The sequence below is a fragment of the Doryrhamphus excisus genome, chromosome 18 (assembly GCF_030265055.1).
Source record: "Doryrhamphus excisus isolate RoL2022-K1 chromosome 18, RoL_Dexc_1.0, whole genome shotgun sequence".
Classification (NCBI taxonomy): Eukaryota; Metazoa; Chordata; class Actinopteri; order Syngnathiformes; family Syngnathidae; genus Doryrhamphus; species Doryrhamphus excisus.
Window position 1 is genome coordinate 8069574 of NC_080483.1, and position 7927 is coordinate 8077500.

Here is a 7927-nt window from a genome sequence, read left to right on the forward strand (position 1 = left end):
CCGAGCACTTTTAGGGACACACTGAACACTGACAACTACTTTGGCAACAGATAGAAGCTGGAATCTGATTGGATGAAGAAACATACACTAGTGGATGCAGAAAACTAATACAAATACTAGAACTAAAGTTGTACTTAAACATGTAAAAGTACTTTTGATAGTGTTTTGACAGGGACCGCTATTGCAGCCCCTTCAAAACTCCCACAAGGATCATGATAACATTTAATACAGTATTTTGATCCTTTTAAGCATTACCAGAACTTCCTTCCTGTGTGCTTTAATTTCACACAGCAACATTGAAACGAACACCTACACCTAGCGTTAACTTTTACCAAAATGTAGCCTTACCTTTTGGTCTGAAGCACTGATGTGCTAGTCGGTAGCCGGCTGGTAGCTAGCCGTTATGGGGTGGCAAGGTCAATATGGCAGTTATGTAGTTCGATAGGTGCAATAATGTTGATAATAAGAACAATGTCACTGTTACTTGGTTAATATGCACATGTTACATTCTGTGTAAATGTAGCGTTGTTGGCACTTTTTGGACTCTCTGGACTCTCGCTAACCTGACAACCAGGCTAATGGCTACATTGTGACTCTGATTCAATCTGATCGTGGATCATCTTACCTTCATTAGTGGTGAGTACCTATACATTTTATAAGTTCAGTGTGTTTAGTAAATGTGTGATGCATATTTAGGGCTGAAGCAGCATTGTGTGCGAACACTGGTAATTGAAAAGAGAAGCGAGGGTTCTGAACCTTCACCATCAAGCTTAATTAGTTTCTTATACCTACCTACAGAGTTCGAACCAATAAAAGAAAATATCACAAACATCACAATAAAGTTCCAATCCATATAATATTCATTATTTAAATTCATTTTCTACCGCTTATCCTCACGAGGGTCGCGGGGGCTGCTGGAGCCTATCCCAGCTGTCTTCGGGCGAGAGGCGGGGTACACCCTGGACTGGTCGCCAGCCAATCACAGGGCACATATAGACAAACAACCATTGACACTCACATTCATACTTATGGACAATTTGTTGCCAATTAACCTAGCATGTTTTTGGAATGTGGGAGGAAACCGGAGTACCCGGAGAAAACCCACGCATGCACGGGGAGAACATGCAAACTCCACACAGAGATGGCTGAGGGTGGGATTGAACCCTGGTCTCCTAGCTGTGAGGTCAGCGCGCTAACCACTCGACTGCCGTGCCGCCCCATATAATATTCATTAATTAAATTCATTTTCTACCGCTTATCCTCACAAGGGTCGCGGGGGTGCTGGAGCCTATCCCAGCTGTCTTCGGGCGAGAGGCGGGGTACACCCTGGACTGGTCGCCAGCCAATCACAGGGCACATATAGACAAACAAGCATTCACACTCACATTCATACCTATGGACAATTTGGAGTCGCCAATTAACCTAGCATGTTTTTGGAATGTGGGAGGAAACCAGAGTACCCGGAGAAAACATACAAACTCCACACAGAGATGGCCAAGGGTACTCGACCGCCGGGCACCCCCCATTTTAATATATCTAACATATAATAAACAAAAAAAGTCATAGATTTTCTGCTTCCATGAAAACCAGATGAGCGCTCTCATCCCAGTCCAAGACCAAGAAGGTCAACTTCCAAAACACAGAGCTCCCACATTAGTGTCAGGGAATCTCGCCAAGTGAACGGCTGCCAGTTTAAAGAGATCACGGAATCACTGTAAACAACGAAGACTTTTCCAAGAATCATGTGATCTTGGCCGACACGGAGAAGAGTGGTGTTTGTGTAGCAACTGGGATCTGCTCTGTGTAGTTGAGCGTCTGGGCTGTGCTTTAACTGGGAGGTTGCTTGTTAGTGACATGACCCTTTTTTCGCTCCTAAATCCAAATCTAAGCCCTGATCTCCCAGATTATGCTGGGTTTAAACCCCAACGATGACCTCATCGTGCTCGGAGTGTGGGGGGGCCGGACGGGGGGACCCTAACTAGAGCGGGTACACACACACAAAGCATGAGAAAACATGCTCTTTCATTTTTGCATAGCAAATTAATTTTTATCAATAAAATATCATCAAAATGCCAGTTAATCATTTGTTATACTGAATAATGTAATAAGTCAACTTTATATATAGTACTATATATACGTAGTTTCTCTATTAGGAGTATAAATCAACAATACAAGCAATACAATAATGCTCTAATATACAGTAATGTATTACCCTATGCCATGCATACTGTACATGCATAGCATGCATAGTGTACATACTGGACTATGCTGTGCTAAACTATAGGCTAGTGTAAGTACTAAATATTTGAATTGAAAATTTCAAATTAAAATAAATGTACTAAGTTGTGTGATGCTATGACATACTGTACACAGTACTATACTTATATGCATCCATCCATCATTTTATGCCGCTTATCCTCATTAGGGTTACAGGCCTATAAAGATATACTGTACATATATAGAAATATATGCTTATACTATACTATGCCATACTCAAAGCTGTACAGTGTACATGAACTATTTAGATCGCTCCATGTCCAAATGAACCAAGAGTCTTGGTTTTGCATACATTTTAATAATCTTATCTTAGATCCATTGAATATTTTAACATCCCTCACCAAAAAACACAGTTTAAACTCTTGTTTGTTTTAAAACATAAAACAGAAGTAGTAGCACAGAGGAAAAGTAGTGAGTGTAATTATTCTTCACTATCTCTTCAGTGTTGTATCCTAAGGCAATCCAAATGGTGCTGCACACTCTTTTTGTGTTATTTTTTCCAAACTTTCCTCATGATTTATTTATTGTTGCTTGGAAATTCGGGATGGTCCCTCATCAGGCGAGGCCTCACTGGATTAGTGAAATTGTTACTGCTGCCTTTGTGCATGGAGACTCCACGAGGAGCAAACGTTGCTCATCACATAAAAAGCTGCCCTACTTTACAACAGCTTTTTCATTCATTCATTTATTAATAGACATACCATTAGCTACACCTGCACAAATCTGCCTTGACAGATAATAAATGCTGAGTTCTGACACTGTTGGAGACGTATTAAATTATATACTTATTACTCATTATTGTGGTTACGGTCTGTGTGGAGAGCCATAAAGGAAGCATCATGACACTATAAGCAAGTCTGCTGCAACCCCCTAAGTGTCATACTGCATTGTTTGGCAGCGTGCCTAACATTGTAGGAGAAAATTAACATAAGCCTGCAGTGAACGTGTGCAAACGTCTATATGCAGGACTGCCAACTGTACATGCCAATACAGTTGCTTGTTGGAGGTCTGGTGCCAAACATGCGCAGATCTCCCCAGTCAGTTATAAAGGGGAAGGGTTAGAGGTCCAGGGTGTTGAGTAGAGTAGGGGGGAGGAGGGCTCATTGTGGAAGCTATTTATAGATCCTCACCGAGGGCCCTTGTGTGTTAGTGATTGTCACTAGCTGCTCAATAGATGAACAATCATCAAATCTCACTCAGCGCAGGAACACCAGTAAAAACCAGTTAGCACTCTCCTTCATTGTCATATTGACTGGGGAGGGGGGAATAAAGAGCAAAACTTGTCAATACCGTAGAAAGCAAGCTTGGATATACTTTAGTGTCAGTGTACAGCTCTTATGGCAACATAAATTTACAATCGACTGGGGTGTTATGAGACGAGACGATACATGGGATTGGGTCTACGACAGGGGTCTCAAACACGCGGCCAGCGGGCCAAATGTGGCCCGCAGGACACTAGTTTGAGGCCCCCGCCTTGATATGAAAGTTTAATGTTAGTGCGGCCCGCGCAAGTTTGATATGAATGCTGTATGGTATCATGTACTCAGAAAAAATTATTACGTTTGATTAATGTTCATGTTAAAGGTTAAATAACTGTTAATAGTTATCCTCCCTATCCGTGTGGAAGTGGTAAGTTTTTGGCTGTTTAAGTTTAAAGGAAATAACTTGGAGGTCGCTAGCTCTCTAGTTTGCGAGTTAGCATGTGTCTCAAGACCCTGCAGTTGCGCAATATGTTGTAAATAAAAAAAGTATAAATATGAATATATGTAGTCGTGTTTTGTCATGTCTACAGGGCTCTAATAATGCTTTGTTAATTTCAATCTGAAAAAAATAATTTGTCTACCCACCAACTATATGTGGTTTCTTAAGTTTTTATTATTTGCCGTTTTATTATTATTATTATATTTATTTATTTATTACTGATTGATTGATTTTCTTTATTCTTGATTTGTTTATTTATTTTTCATCTTATTTTGTGTAGAAAAATAAAAAGTAAGATATTTGAGAACAGTGGAATGTTTTATCAGAGCTTTTCTTGTAGAAAATTGGAACCAAAGCGAAGTTTTTTACATTTTTTTGTTTTTAATAGATGCGTTTTTTTTTTTTTTTGGAAAACCTGATGCGGCCCAGTCTCACCCAGACCTGAGCTCCAGTGGCCCCCCAAGTAAATTGAGTTTGAGACCCCTGGTCTACGAGAAAGAGACGAGACACTATTTGAAAGAAAATTGCGATAAAAAAAAGTTTAAATGAGTCACAAAATGGGCCATACGGCGACCGAGTGGTTAGCTTGCAGGCCTCACATCTAGTAGACCCAAGTTCGATTTCACCCTCGGGCATGTCTGTGTGGAGTTCTCCCTGTGCATGCATGGGTTTTCTCCGGGTACTCCGGTACTCCCAAAAACATGCTAGGTTAATTGGTGACTCCAAATTGTCCATAGGTATGAATGTGAGTGTGAATGGTTGTTTGTCTATATGTGCCCTGTGATTGGCTGGCCACCAGTCCAGGGTGTACCCCGCCTCTCGCCCGAAGACAACTGGGATAGGCTCCAGCACCCCCCGTGACCCTTGTGAGAATAAGCGGTAGAAAATGAATGAATGAATGTAAGTGTTGATGTCAGAGGAAGCGGAGCATAGGCCAGTATTGTCATCAATCAGTTAATCAAAGGTTTCATCCATATTGTCTACTGCCAGATTCATTACCAGTGGCGCCATCCTATATCCTGTATGGTTTGGTGTGAAGCGGATAAAGGGTTGATGGGATGGGGGTGTGGTTCCCCATTTAAACAAGATGATCTCACCTCCTGTCTGAAACACAGGAAGAGTTTTCATTCATGAATCTGATGCGCTCATACTGGGGACACGTGTACAGGCAAGATGTCTCCCAACAGGAAGTCAAGAATACAGCAGAGCCAATAAAGCAGGTGAGATCACTGCCGGACTCTAAGGTTCCCTTCAATGAGTGTGATGCTTTTCTTTATATTCCACCTTGGCCCACAGTGCACTGCAACACAAACTAACTAATATGAAATCAATTATGTGTTAAGTAAATCTTAATTTGTATGACTAACAACTGCATAATAAAACTACAATTAAGTAAAAGTACTCACCTTTTGACAGACACATAATGGAGAGGGAACAGGATAGGGAACGATACTGTCACCTATTTGTGTCTTATATATTTGTGTCCATTCATTTGTCATCATCCATGATTGATGGTTTAAATATTGTATTTCATTTTGAACTGTTAAATAAGTACTATAATAAAATGTTAACACTGTAATAAAACAAAATAAGAAGATGCCTGAAAGTTAAAATAATTTGTGTCATGTTGAGTAACCTTGTTAACATTAAATGTTAAGGGGTGTACAATAAAACTACTATAAAGTGAAATTACTATGGGCTTGATATTAATAATATATTAAAAAGTTGAATTCATTTAAATGTTAAATCAATGTTAAGTAACACTCTTAACTGTCATATAACTAAAACTTAAATAAAGTAAATCTACTCTGCACTTTGAAGAAGCCTGAAATGAATACATACTTTTAAAAAAATAGTTAAGCTCTCAAGTAACTTTGCATATATAAATAATATAAATTACTATGTAATAAAACTAACATTATGCAAAATTACTCTGCACTTTGAGAGGCCTAAAATTAATAGTCTAAAAAGTAAAATTTGTGTATTTAATATGTAAGTAACATATTCCTTTCTGTCAGACACATGAATTGAGTAATTAACCACTGTATCATAAAAGTACCGTAAAGTAAATTAAATTTACCACAAAGTGAAACTACTGTGCACTTTGAATACAACTAAAGTTATAAAAAAAATGAAAAAGTCAATTTACTTGTGCCTTTAATCTATGTTAAGTACTAAAAAGTAGTCAAATAAATATAATGAGTGAACACTGTAAAATAAAACTACCATAAAGTAAAACTATTGTGTACTGTGAGGACACCTGAAATTAGTAACTAGGCAGTTTGCCCTGTACGCAGGGGCCAACACGGGCAATATTTTTGTCTGGATTCGCATGATTTCCTTTGGGAAAGATTGTCTTGGTTTTTATATGTTTCAGTTTTTACTGACCTTTTGGAACCAATGCATAACAAAAACCAAGGTACCACTGTGTAATAACACATCCACCATATAACTACTCTGCATTTTGAAGAGGCCTAAGATTAATAAAAAGTGTGCTCATGAAAGTGTACAGAAAAGTTAATCACTGTATAGTAAAACTAAATAAAAGTAAAATGCAGTAAAATTACTCATAGAAGACTGATAATGAAGAGTGAACGAGACAGTGTTTTCAGAGTGATTCTACAGACACTGTTCCATAGTTATCAGTACACTCGCACAAGGAAAAGTGAAACAAATTTCCAGATTCTAGCACTTTTGTAGGTTCCACTGCATCTTCCATATCTCCACATTCCTCACACCTCCCACACAAGGCAATCTCAAGCGCAATGAGTCATTCCGGGGCGTTGCAAAATATGCTAATGCAACATTTAGATCAAATGCAGCTTTGAACTGTCGGGGGAGATTAGAGATGCGCCCGGTTTTCCTTTGAAACCTCCAAGAGGCGAGGATGAAGCCAACAGCGTGGAGAGGGTTAATCAATGCGGTGGGGAGGGGGTGGAGAAGCCTTCCTGAAAGTCACATGATCTGTGCCGGGAACCAGCGTAGAAGAGAGGGGAGAGGGATGGAGAAGGGGGGGGAGGAGTTTGGGAGCATGTTGCCGTAGAAACAGAATCCTCAGTCGACCGGTGTGAAGTCAGAGAGGCGCAATATGAGGTGGCGACTGCAGTAGAAATGGTGCCGGTGCTGGGAGGTGGGTGGATGGTGGCGGGGTAAGGCGGGGCGGGGGTGTGACTCACAGTGGAGGACACAGTCTGAATCCTAATGGACACCCATCCTTGAAAACGAAGCTTCTTTCCAATCCACGATGGCTCAGCAAAACCTTGCATATCATAAATACATCTTATCGATGCCATTAGTGGACATTGTGCTGATGCCTTGAAAATGCTCACACAGGCACTAGTAATTGGCAAGAGTATAATTGCACAGCCCGCCTATTGCAATTAAAGCAATAATATGCGTAAGGCAAGGTTAGAATTTGATTAACTACACTTCCTCAAATACCCTGGAGTGTAGCGGCTCACCAGCTGTGACGGTGGAAGGTCTCCTAATTATGCAAACCACTGTTATTATTATTATTATTATTATTATGCTCTTGTTTAGAGGGTCTTTGATTTAAGCTAAAACAGAGCTCAAGTTAGCAAACATAAAGACATAAGAAAATATACTGTGAAATACCAGCCACGTGTTTTCTCATTTTGCTCATAGTCTTCTACACCCGTTTGTTAAATTCTCAATATTTCTGCCCGTTTTCAATCTCATCGCCATTAATTATTCATACTATATGTTATTATATAAACTGGCATCTATTGTGTATCCTTGAAACATTACTGTATTGTTTATTTATGATTTTTTCTCATAAATGTATCACTTTGTTCTTGAAATCTCAGATTATTTTAATACTCTGTCGAAACAGACATTGCCTGTCCCCCCTTTTCGGCTATGAAAGGCCTTTGGCCTTGAGCATGTGGAGGGGGCAGGGTAAGGAAGGCGGAAGTGAGTGAATAGGGCT